The following is a 14,300-nucleotide window of genomic DNA, read 5'->3' on the forward strand; positions in this document are numbered from 1 at the left end:
TGTTCTGCTTTCAAACTATTTTCTCTTTTAAGAAAAGGAAAGATGTGCTGGACATGGTGGCACATGTCTGTAATCCCAGTGGCTTAGGAGGCTGAGGAAGGAGGATCAAAAATTCAAAGCCCACCTCAGCAACAAAGTGAGGCCCTAAGCAACTTAACAAAAGTAGCTAAAGTGGAAAAATATTTCCAGGATCCACATTGCCAACCTGTAAATTAGGATCTTCTAATTATCTTTCTAAAAACACATTTAAATTTCCACCCCTATGTAATGAATAACATAATTTTCATATACAGCTTATTGATAATGATTATTTTTATCCAGTTACAAAAAATTAACTGACATAAATAAATCCCCATATAAATTTTCTATATTTCTATAAGCATGAAAAAATCTATTATTACTAAAAACTTTAGTTAAGGGGACATCACCTTGATAAAGTGCTCTCCTAAGCACTAGGCTTTATTTAATTATGATTTATATATAAATGTATATAAATTATATATAAACTTTATATATAATTTATATACAATATATAATTAAATTTATATATAAATATAAAATATTTATATATGTATTTATATATAAATTATATTTATAAGGCTTTCATACTTGGAGAACATGAATAGTTTTTACATACAAGAAAGTCACTAACAATTAGCAGCAGAGTTACACAGATGTCTTCATGTTAGCTTAATTACAACTTTGAAGCAAAACTCAGGATAACCATAACTAGAGGTCTACATAGGTTAACAGTATTGATAAAAATTAAAAAATATAGCTTTAGTATTGATGAAAATAAAAATATACAAGTTTAGGAAATAGTAATAATTACCATAATGGACTTATTACATGATATATAAGTGCATTTCTGATATACAATAACCAAATGCTTATTTAGAAAGCAAACTAATGCAGAAAAAATAATGTATAAATGCCATCCATAAGTTTCATAGACTATTTTATATGTTTAAGTTTCAGATACAATACATGCTGTATTAAAGGGAACACTTATTATTTATCTTGTAGGCATTAAACTTACATTATATTAATTGTAAAAACTGCTGCATAACATTTGGATAAAGCTCAAACATACTAAGTCCTTAGATGTATATGTACTTTGATTCATATATATAAGTTGTCAACCTAAACATATTAAATAACCTAAAATAACATTTTTTATTTAACCAGTGCTATGAAATTATTATTTAACAGACTTTAAAACAGAAAGGTACATAAACAAATCTTAATTAGTTTAAGAATAGTTTCCAAGTTATAACTGTTTTGTTTAATTGGAACTAGAAGAGGGATTATATTCTAGTTTATGCCCTTCCTAGAGATTGGGAAGGACACTGAGATTGCACCCCTGTACTGGTCACCACCATTGTCAGTGAACATATTGAGTTTACTTCCCTCTAAATCTTAAATAAATTCAGGTCAGATTTGCAGGTATGCAACCTTCTAGTGTTACAGGAAAGCAATTCATTGATGACTGATCTTCCAGCAGCATGCAGTCTTTACATTCATCGATGACAAATTCATTTTATGTTTTTTTTCATTTAAAGTTTGATTGAAAAGAAAAAAAAGGGACTACTTCCCTAAGTGACAAAATGCTGAGATTATCTTGATAACTAAGTGCTTTACGAAAATCTTGCTTAAACATAAAGAATTAGATTTTGGTTTTATACAAGTTCATTAAATTTTGACCTGAAAAACCCTTAAATAACATTCACTGTGTCCATTATAGCCAACTTACTCACACATAAAAATTTCCTAAGATATTTACTTTCCACCATCTCCAACTTACTTAGACAATCTACAACTTGTTTACATTCTTAGCTTTTCCCTCATGTCCATCTAGGACTTTATGGGGAACAAAGAATCACTCTATCATATAAAATACTTTTTCATCCCAAATCATTTTTTTCTTTAATTTTTTTTTTAACAAAATACATCCCAATTCCAAAAACTTTTTTATATCTCTTTCTCTTATTTGCTGACTCATTTTCCCCTAAGGGTACATTTTAAAACAATCTTAAAAAAAATTTTCAATTTAGGAAAATTATTCTTTACCTCAATAATATGAAGTAATTTATGATTTCAACAGTATTTTAATCAAAACACAGCTGAAACTCTTCATAGGTTTGCATATAGAATTACATCTACTAATTTGAATTTAAACTCTTGGTGATCTTGCTTTGTAGAGACCCAGAAATAAAGTGATCTTAAACAGTTTTTGTCATATATTAAGAATTTATAAAAACTTTTTAAGAACACATTTAATAGAATAAAATATATATTTTTCTTACAGAACTTAGTGTTGAACCCATGATGCAAAGAAAAGACCACCAACTCTAATTTTAAACCAAATTAAAGTAAGCTTATATTGCATACACAAGAGATCTGGCCAGCAAATGCCTCACTGGAAAACCTGGGTAAAGGACAGCAACAGCGCTCAGGAAAGAAAGGTATTTATAGCACAAGAAGTTACAAAGAGGCTAGTGTTGGGAACTTATAGCTAACAGGGTTCTGGCAATCATGATACAAAGGCAGATAGCAGGTTAATGATCTACATGGCTTGACATTTTAAGGTAGGGAGTAAATTGAGATTCCAACATCAGAATTTGTGAGATGCTGCTGAAGTTTTGGGGAGGGTTGTTATCTGATAAGGGAGAGCCAGAATTTATGAGGAGGCACTAAAGTTTTAGGGAGGGTTGTCATCTGATCAAGGAGAGCCAGGCATGGGTGAGTTCAGAGCATGGACAGGAATTTCAAACAAGTTTTTAAAACATTAAATTATGGTCAGTTTCCAAATAGAAATCTTAATATTCTATAGTAAAACAGAAATGAACTTTTCATGACTTTGTGACAGATAGATTCCAATCTTAAGATGGAATTAAGCTGAGTTCATCACTTAGAAGACCAAGAGTAATTGGGCTTATTTTTAGCAATTTCTTTTTTATCATTTTAACTTACAAATGACTTAGATCTTTTATCTAATTGATACATTTATACATATTTAACCCATTTATGTCAGACCTAATTTTCCAGTTTTAGGTTATTCACGAAAATCAAACTTTCAGACAAGCATAGTTAATTTTTAAACTGTTTTCCCCTGACAAAGGAAAACCTTAAAAGCAAGGGAGAGTATACTTTAAACATCTGAACAGAGACAATGCAATCCCAGTTGGCTGGTAACTTGGGGAAAAAAGTGTTAGTAATTTTAGAGATATTTTTACTGTTATCTTACCAACAAATTTAAATTAATTCACTTCTCAAAGATTTATTTAAATCACATGGACTAAACATGTAGGTTTATGTTCTTTTTAACTGTGTGAGCAAGCATTGATTTATAAGTCAATTTGATACCTTGTAGATACACACATAATACATGCCTGTCCACAAACATACTAAAAATTAAAAATATATATATATTTTATAGCTTTTATTTAGGTTCATCTTTTACCAGTTCTTTCAATAGATTATTATAGTCTTAAGCAATTCATAATATTAAATCTGCTCTTCCAAAGGTATAGTTTCCACAAAAACAAAGCAGAAATTTTATATCTGTTTGACAGAATGTAGTCTAAACACTACTGAGAAAGATAAAGGCAAAGGCTCAGAAAAGCAAAAATTTTAATGGTGAGGCTTGTTTTGGAGGCTAAAGTTAATATTTTATTTATTTTAAGAGATAATCAATAGAGGGAGTCACCCACTCAAATGAAAATTCTTGTTGAATAGCTTAAAAACTCATATTTTGGAGAAATTCTTAGTTAACAAGTCCTTCTGACTTAATTTATTTTCTAGTCATATGTAATCATTCAGTGGGTAGGCCAAGGGTTCTCTCCATGCCCACCCAACCTGGAAAGCCTAGTTTGAACTTACAAAACCTTTTCTTCCTCTTTAATTTATCACAGGTTTCAGTAATCTTAGAAAAAGCTTGCCATAAATTTTAAAATATTTCCCATTGTATCAGAATATAGAATGGCCAGTCAGAAATTTATAAATATCTTACCATTTTAACTAATTTCCCAAGAACTCTAGAGCAGTGTGGTGGAAATCCAATTTAGGAATATTAAGTGTCCCCCATTTCTTGAATACTTGCAAGTTGAGGCATCATGATCGTCAAACATAAAACCAGTTTGAGTGTTATATGAGGTTTTTCTCCATATATTTTCTCCTCCCTTAAATATGTTCCCCATTTTGGTGAACTAGCCTTTTCTCCCAAAATTGTTACCTTCTGAACTACTGGAGTACTTGTGTTTTGCACTAAAAAAATCAAAGTTGCAATGATCAGGAGAAAGAGACAAAGACAAAGATGCAAAAAAAGGAATATTTACACAATCAGGTGGCAGGAGAAAAAGATCAAATGCTAGCAAATAATGTTCCACCAAAAATTATGAAGCAAAAGCTATCCAAATTCACCAGCTCAGAAGCAAAGAACTATCAAACAAGCAATAAGTTTTCAGTAGGACCATTGATACCACCAGTTACTGGTGAGAAGTTCTGTTCTCTCACATGTTGAACTATAACATTAAAGAAGCACGAGGAGGCAAGCATATAAAGGAGGATTTATCTAAAAAGGGGTAAAATAGAGTTCTCCCAGGAGGGAGAAGGGGTCATGGCTGGTATTCTAGTATCTCAAGAAGCCAGGTATTCCACCTTTTTGTATGTCTTGGGCTTCCTATATTCTCGTGATCCCTTCCCCTTATCTTTCTCCTTTCTGCATATGTGATTAGGCCCAGGAAATTCTCAGTGGGATGGCCAAAAGATGGGAAACAGGTGGGTTGAAGGTGAAGAGCAGGTTGGAACAGCTCAGGACACATTAATTAACAACTTGCCCCTGTAGGAAGTGTCAATCCCAGTGACAGGTTACCTTAGCAACAGGTTGAAGCACGGGGAGGTTCTTGCAAGGGTGCAGGAAGATTTCTGAAGGAATTAACATTTCAGTCCCTCAGGAGGCAGCCTCCAACATCCCAGATTTACTCAAATTGGCCTCCTTGATCTGACATGACTCTATTTACCTATCTATATTGACTGCGTATCTAATTCTGGCTTCACCATCACCATCAGCCATTATTTACTTATTAATGTTTTTGCCTTTACTGAGTCACTCATCACAAACACAGATTAATAGACAAAAGAATGCATAAAAAATAACATTAAATCAATGTGTACTTTCAGGTATATAAGCCATGCTATACTTCAATAATGAACCATCTTTTCCTTAATCATGGGTTTATTGCTATAAATAAATCAGGCAGCCAAAATTCTCCCTAGGGGACACTGGCACAAAATTAGGGCTTTCTGTTCTAATGCAAATAAGAATAGAGATGTCCCCCCAAACAACATTACTTTTATTTTGTCTTTAAGTCCCTTCCCTGCTCACTGGCACTACAAAGTTATGGAATACAAACTTCCCTGGTAGGCAAATGGCAAAAGTTCACACCAGTTCAAAAAAACCCACATTGGATCAAATGAGCCTCAAATGACAAGGAAAAGGAAGGGTGAGTACAAACATGCATTGTCATGAAGAAGTGCAATCCTTCCCTGTTGGAGGTTTTGTATGAATTATGGGTTTATTTGAGTCATTACAAGGTGGGGCAGGGGTTGCTTTTTAAGGAATAATCAGGTGGAAATTCCCCATTCAAGAATGCCCAGATTATACTGACCCCCTATTTAACTACAGCTCTAGATTCAAATGTAGCTGTCTAGAGGTGGACAGAACCTGTTCAGCCCCAAACAACTTGTTTCCCCCATTTTCATTCAGTTTTCCTAAAGAAGCTTCTCACTGTATTCTTCTGGAGACTGGAGACTCCATTTTGGGGGAGTTACACCCAATCTCCATCAGAGTTGATGGATTCTGCTTTTTACTTACTTTTATGTCTGGTCTTACTGCTTCAATTTCTCATACCTTTAATTTTTCCCATCAGACTAACCACCCTAGCTCAAGAAACTGAGTAAATGTCATGTGGGTTCTGACACTGCCCATCATCTGGAGGTGTTAGCAACCAGATGGGAATGCTATGTACCCTTTTCCTTTTCTCTGATAACAAGCTACCTGTCCTTTGCCCTGGTCTCATTGTCCCTCAAGGGAAAACTTACTGCTATGAAGGTAAATGGGCAATGACTGATCTGGCTGCTTCAGGTTGAGAGGGGAATGACATGGAGCAAGTAGTTTGGGTTTCCATTTTAGGAATGTTTTGGGTCAGTTAAGGGGTCAGGGGCAAAAGTCTGGTTCAGAAAAAACTGGTTGTAAGTCATTTGAGAGAGGATGGGCTCTCTGAGAGAAACAAGCAAACATGAGTACTGGAATGAGATTAATACAAAACTAAGTGAATATGATGATGATTATAGAGACCAGCATTTTTTTTTTTTTTTTCACCAGGAGGTGCAAGAGCTAAGAAATTGTTCCCATGACAATGGCAGTGAGGACATGACCTCTGGTTTGGAATGTAAATGTTTAATAATAATGTAAATGTTTAATTAATGACATTGCCAGAGTTATCAGGAATGTAATCACACACTAAGCTTTTATAATGCCACAAATGCCCCCATAAGATATAAAGATAGCTAACATCATCTGATTTTTGTAAAATACATTTCTATTGGCATAAATACCTCTGTGTTTAGTACAAATATCTTTATTTCTGTCACTTAGGGCTAGATAATTATACTAGCAAAGCAGATCAAGTTTGCCCATGTAGGAGGTTAGGAAGATTTGTAGGACTTAATTTAAAAACAAACAAACATCAACAACAAAACTAACTTTTGAATCTGATAGTCTCTTTTAGTAGTTATTAGGCACTCTTAAGAATCTTTCTTTTATAGCATTCAGCTTTATTTACTCTTGGTGGGGCTCTCACAAATGTACATCAGAAGTCATATTAAAAGATCTATTATTTTTTCTTTTAAATGTCCAGGTATGGCTGTGCTTTATTTATGACTTTCTTTCCTAGGTGTTAAAGACCAAGCCAGTCAAATTGACCTTGTTTCTATCTATTACTAAGAGTCAACTTAGTTTCCTGGGGGGTGGGGACATTCCTGGGAAAACTGAAGAGTCTCTTAGCTTCTTTAGTGCATTATGCCAGGATGGGTCAGAGTCTTGTTGACCATGTTTGGCTTCCCTTGGAGGTATTAGGACATTTCTGTCTCCAATGACCCTCCTCTTTGCAGCATGTGCTCTGCTTGGCTTTCTGGTCTCCATGTTCTCATTGATCCTCTGATCAAGAGGTCATGTGGCCCAGAGTTGCAAAGCCCTTGGAGAAGTTTCCTTATGCCCTGGGTTGAAGCTGACCTCAGAGGGCAACAGAACATTACTGGATATTTTCTTTTTGGCCCTTTTGTTTCCTTAAGTTTAGGCTGTAAGTTTTGGTCTTAAACATCTAGCAAGTCATTTTCACCAGTCTTGATATAGGAATACTGAATTTTATCTTTAATGTTTATTATTTTATAGTAATTTATTTTTTCATTTAATTGAGTCAGTATTAGTATTAGAAGTTAGCCTTACATCCTGTATGTGATATGGATGATGGCCTGTTATCTCAAATTAACGTTGGTTATTGTATTAGAAGTTGTACTTTTGTAAGGCACTAATATAGGATAGTGACCATTGTCTAAGTCACACTGGGGCGAGGCCACAGTGCAGTAAAGACCTGGCAGTTCTACCATTGGTCTGAGTCCTAACTTGTCAAAATTTAAATATAGACTTTCTTTTTTTTTTCTTTTTCTCAGAGAGAGAGAGAGAGAGAGAGAGAGAGAGAGAGAGAGAGAGAGAATTTTTGCTGAGAATCGAACCCAGCGCCCCGGGCATGCCAGGTGAGCGCATTACCACTTGAGCCACATTCCCAGCCCCTGAATATAGATTTTCCAAAGACTTTTGGGGTCTAAGGAAGATTCGATGTTTTCAATGACCTTCTGGCACCCTCAGGTGTAGGTGGGATCAGAAAAAAGCATCCCAAATTCTGATCGCACTCACCTGAGGAACGGAGAAGAGCCAGGCGGGGATTGAGGATTGAGGTATCCATGCAACCCACTGGGGGCCCAAATGGATCAGAGTGGCTAGCCAGAGTACTGGGACATTTCCAAAGTTCATGGGGCCTTAAACAGAATGGGTGGGAGTCTATGGCACACTCCTGACTTATGGATAGGCCCCTGTGGCCAGAGAGGGGCTTGATGGTCAGGGGAAATGAGGGAACTTACCCCACTCCTGGCAGCCCAGATGAAGGGAGAGGGAAAGAAGGAGCAGCTTAGGAATCTCTTGGTTTGTTTGAAGGGGGAGAGGGTGGACCTCATTCTCCAGATGTAAGGTATGGAAGAGGCCTGAAAAGCTCTCCCAGGTTTCAGCACCAGATGTAAAGCCAGGCAGCAGCCACTAAAAGGAGGCAGATTTAAGGGCTGCTGAATGAGGCTTTATTGAGATTTTGCTTCTGGGCAGGACCCTCAGACCAACAGGGTAAAAATAGGATCTAAGGAGAAAGGCATGGGGCTCAACTAGACTGGAATTTGTATTGGGCTTAGGGCAGGAAGGAAGGGCTTGGGACAGGAAAAGGGGTTTTTAGAGTCCCTTGTCCTACTGGGGTTGGTCGGGAGAGCTGGCTAAGATTCAGTATTGGCCAGGAGACCCCTCTGATTGACAGGTGTTTCTTTCAGTGCCTGGTGGTGGTTCCCCCCCCCCCCCCACAACACACACACACACACACAGGTTGCTTGGTATTTTGTTCCGGAGCCACCTCAATTGACCTGACAGATTTTAGCTCCCTTTGGTGAGAAAGTGACAAAATGTTTTTATGTTCCACATGTTTAACTTGTAAATAAACCATGCCTTCCTATTGACTTATAAAATACATTTAAATTGCCAGCCCAGTGTAAAGAGTCACATGAAATGTTACATATAACTTATTGATAGCAGGTTATTTTTCTCTAATTACAAATTAAATAATATAAATAAGCCTCCAGCTAAATTGTTGTTGTTGTTGTTGTTATTATTATTATTATTATTATTATTTTGTGTGTGGTGCTGAGGATTGAACCCAAGGCTTGTTCATTGAAGGCAAGCATTCGAACAACTGAGTTATATCCCCATCCCACAATCCATTATTTTTATATAAGTCTGAAAGAGACTATTGTTATAGAAAGATTTAGTTAGAAGAACATGAACTCAGTAAAATGTTTTTCTATACTTTTTATTTTAAAGATTTTTATACTTGAAATATATGAATACATCAAGTGTACAAAAAAGGCATTATATTATATTATATTAACAAAGTTTAGCTTTTAAAGGTAAATTCAGAATTTGTAGTGTAGTGTATTACTCTAAAATAACAGCTATTGTTTACCTAGAGTTGTACAAACCCTAATTCCTTTAAGACAATTTCTCTAAATAATAAAACTAACTAGTCATGAGATATTATCTTGTTGGATAAGAGGAATTTAATGTTTTAAGAATTCTTTTTTAGTTTAATACATAGAGATAAAAATCAAATGTACTTATATAAATCAAAATAAATCTTTGATTTATATAAGTACATTAATATTTAGCCTTAAGTAAAAACCTTGAATAACTTTAACTTATAGTGTTAAGTAGCCAACTTAGTTACACAAAAACTTTTGGAATTTCACCCTCCACAATCCTTAGCAATTTACTTAGACATTCTACAGCTTTTTATAATATCACACAATTCTTTTTATTTATTTATTTGTTTATTTTTTAATTTTAATTTTTTATTATTAGTTGTTCACATAATTCTTTCTCACCCAGAAACATTTCTTTTTCCTTCTACTTTTTATATTAAAATGCACTCCATTATCTACAACTTTCTTATATCTCATTTGTTGTTGTTCACCCCTTTTTAAAAAATTACATTCTGGGGCCTGGGGTTGTGGCTCAGTGGTAGAGTGCTTGGCTCACATGTGTGAGGTACTGGGTTTGATTCTCAGCACCACATATAAATAAATGAATAAAATAAAGGTCCATCAACAACTAAAAAATAAAGTTAAAAAATTTACATTCTGAAACAATCCTTATAAAATTTCTGAATTTAAACAAATTACTCTACTTTAATAAGATGAAATACTTCATATTTTTAGTCCTTTAATTTAAACCCAACTGAAAACTTTTGTACTGTTTTTATATAAAATTATACCTGATAGAATATTAACTCTTAGCAACCTTTTTTTTATAAAGACACAGAAAGAAAGAAATCTTAAACTTTTGTATTTACCAATTTATGAAAATACACTTTATGATTGAATATATTACTTTATGGAATCTAAGAAGTCAAAAGTTCTTGATTTTTTTTATTAGCAGTTAATGTGTCAGCATTTTAACTTTCCAAATTAATCAGGTGTCTCCTCTGGCAAGCACATTTATGATTAATCCTATTGATGTTAAGTCTAATTTAATTTTTTTAACTGTAAGTAAAAGATATCAGACAATTGTTACAAATAGTAATAGTTATTTCTTTGTTATTGAAGAAAAATTCTATAAACAATGGATATTACATTTTAGATATTTTATAGAAACCAACACTCTATTAATTATCTGACCACCTAGAAAAACTTGTGAGTTAGTAATTTTAAAGACATATTTATTCTCATCTTTTTAACTTTTTCAAAAGTCATGTGAACTAAATGCTGTTTGGCATCCATTTCTCATTTAAAATTTTATTTATGAGTGCTCATTTCTTTTTGCCAATCTTGATATCATGTACGTAATATATGTAGCACATATGTAGACACAATAATATAATACATAGGTGTGCACATATGCATAGAACAGACAGGAAAGAAAGATCTTGCAGCTTTTTGTAGGTAAATTTCCACAGGTATGAAACAATACTACAAAAGTTTTTTAAAAACCTCTAATTAATTTAATCTGATAGAAATTAAAATAGAGCCTGTCATTATTTTACATTATGACTTAAATATAGGCAGGCCTGTATATTTGGAAATGTTAGGTGTGAAGTGTAACAGCCATTTAGACACTGAAATTAAAGATTCAGGTGGCCACGTGTTCTTGAAGACTATCAGATTTATTCCGTACATCACCATGTCTATATCTTCCTTAGGACTCTAAAAAGGAGATTTTTCCAATGTATTTGAGAGTTAATGCCAGTGTCTAGGCTGACACTGAATCACGAGCCACCACACAGCTTTGTAGATTCAAACAGCAATTCTTTATTCCCGAACTCACACCGGCCTCCAACAAACACGTTCTCCTCCAATCTCCAATATGCCGCCGCCCCAAAACCTACTCCACAAGGCTTTTTTCCAAATCCCATTTGAATCTCACGAGAACTCAACGGGAACAAGCAGCAGGAACACCCTAATCCCAGCAGCAATAATCTTCAACCTCCAACTTCCCTAAAACCCCTATTGTCTTAAACCGGGAACGCCTTAAACTCAAGGAGCGGAGGAGCGGGGAAACTTCCTCAAACCTGATCAGCTCTAAACCCAGATCCGCCCTGGTCTTTGAGCAAGGTCACCTTACTAAAGCATACATGCAATGTCCCATCAAGTCCTTTAAGCAATATGGGGTACGCTGGCAAGGAAAATTCGATGCGTCATTCCTACTTGGCAATGGCCCTCAGCAAGTTAATCTTTGAAAAATTGGTCTTTGAACAAAGACAGTGTAAAAAACTTTGTATTTTGTACTTAGATAAAATAAAATAGTTCAGAAATATATTTATCTAGGTATGCAGGATCCATGAGCTCAAGAATATAGAAAGTTTTAATAAAACAGAAGTTAAAAAAAATGACATGACCACAATTTCTCTAGTAAAGAAAATCCAGAACTTTGATCAGATCAGAGTGAACTTTTGGATCAAATTAGAATCAGTTCAGAAGTTTAAAGAATGTTAGAGTCCAGAAATCCTTGGGTAAAAATTTTTAAGGTAAAGAAGTCTTACATATATATGAGATTATTTCATTTTTCCTCTCTTTTTTAGGAAGGAACTTGTTAAGAAAGTAGGTGGTAGTGTGTAGATAAGACAGTTGGCCATTTAGGTCCCACATGGAGCTTGAATTTAAAAGTTATTTCCTTTTTTCTTTTGTCTCAGATCAGTTTTGAATAATAATTTCTGCAAGAGTCCCAAGTCTTGAAAGTTCTGAAATCTCTGTAAACTTCTGTAAGTTACATTTCAAATGCAGGCCTTGGAGAGAGAGATCTGGCAGAAGTTAAGTAAGGGAAGATGCTATTTTGAGTTTAAGAGGCAAAACCTCATGCATAGGTCATTTTAACCATTTTTTTCTTTTGTAAAATCACCCTCTTAAGGTGCAGTGCTATAGTTTATTTCCTATAGTGAGTCTTTTTTATTCCCCCAGTTGGTACTCAGGATAGGGATGTAGAATACTATAAAACATCTTGTTTTCCATGCTGTGCTTAGGTCATTTCCCAGGCCTGGTAGAAGAGGAAAATGATGCACTTTTTGAGCATCTGTGGGTCAAACTTATTCCAATTTTTAGTAATACAGGATGGTGGTAAACCTGGCATAACTGTTGAGAAAGAAGCTCCCATCTGAGTACAAGAAAACAAAACTCAGGCGCGTATACCTGAGAAAAATCTATTTTTTAAAACGGACATCATTCAATGAGCTTCTCATGTCCAGAAAGCCCATTTTTCATCATGGTTCTGCGAAATTAATTGCTGGTGTCATTGGCCGAATAAACAAGGTCTCTGTTTAAAGCATGACAATGACACTGAAGATTCAGTCTCAGAGGCATTACTGACCTCTATAAACTTTCAAATGTGATGATCACAAAAAAACAAAACAAAACCTAATGTGAAGTACATCCATCTGCTCTGTGGCTAAAGGAATCTCCAGAGTGTAAGGAGGACATCTAGTGGTTGTTAAGACACTTAACACCCTTGTTTTGAAAGAGATTATGGAAGGGGTGAATGAAAATGTCTCCCATTTGCAGCCAAAGAGACTCACAGACCACAGAAAAAAACAACAGGAAAAACCCCTGGAGGCTTATAGCAGCTTAATGTGTGAACAAAGGGAATCCAGGCATTTCCTTATGAACCACTCTCAATGGCTAGAGACTTATTGGTGAAAGGAGGGGCGTGCTCTGGAGGAGTGAGCACAGGAAAGTGAAGTTTGGCTCATCTGGAGGTGTGTCTCACTCCCCTCTGTACAGGGAAGTTGTTAATTAATGGGTTCTGGGCTGCTCCATCCTGCACTTCCTCCCTCAGCCCACTTCCTCCCTTCCCACTTTTTGGCCCTCCCACCTAGCCTTTCCTGGGCCTAGTCACAGACATACCCAGGAAGGAGAAAGATAAGGGGAAGAGAGCAGGAGCACAAAGGAAGTCTAGGCATATAAAAAAGGCAGAACACCTTGCTTCTTGGAATACTAGGATACCTTCTATGGCCCCCTTCTCCCTTCTGGGAGAAGTCTATGTTACCTGCTTTATATGCTTGCCTTGGCATGCTTCTTTAATGTCCAAATTTCAGCACATGAGGGAGCAGATAACCAGTCACTCGTAACCATGGGTATCAATACTGTTTGCCTATTAGTTGAAGAATGCTCTAAAATTGTCAAATTATTTTAATAATTTTTAATGATTTTGTAATCATCCTTTTGATTTGTTTTTGACCCATTTGCTATTCAGACATGTTTGGTGGACTTTCTAAGTGATTTTGGATTTTTCAAATTTCATTTCACATTGATTGTTAATTTTATTTTACGGTGATCAGAATACATGCTTTGTATTATTTCAGTTCACTTACTTTAATAGATACTTTAAAAATAATATGCCAATGGTACATTGGGAGAGGTTACTATTCACTGAAAAATATCATAGATTTGTTTTAGGATGGAGCATCATGGAAATACCTATTAGACATCAACTTAAAGTGATCTTCTGGTCTTCTTTTTCCTTGTAATATTCTTCTGAGAATCCTGTCCCTTGAAACTGCAGTAATGATGTGTTCAACTGCTATCACTATTATCTTGTTGTTTCAAAACTTTCTGTTTTATCTTTCAGCCTCTGGTGTGGCTATGTTTGGATCCTTCTTGGATTTGAGAGATTTCTGAGTTTTTCCCAGAGACTATAATTTGACTTATCTTATAAACCTAACCCCTCATATTTGAAAGATAATGTATTTTTATCATCAGCATTTCAACCATGTGCCATTTAGAATATATTTTGTAGTTATATGAAGGGTAAAATAATGGTGGAATGTTTTTAGTCATTTAATAGTGCAAGTTGATTTTGCTGTGCACAGCAATTATTTTCAGGGGTATAGCAAGTTAACAAACACATTCTTCACAATCCCATGACATAGGTTATGCCATCATAT

Source organism: Urocitellus parryii, chromosome 10 (genome assembly GCF_045843805.1).
Source record: "Urocitellus parryii isolate mUroPar1 chromosome 10, mUroPar1.hap1, whole genome shotgun sequence".
NCBI lineage: Eukaryota > Metazoa > Chordata > Mammalia > Rodentia > Sciuridae > Urocitellus > Urocitellus parryii.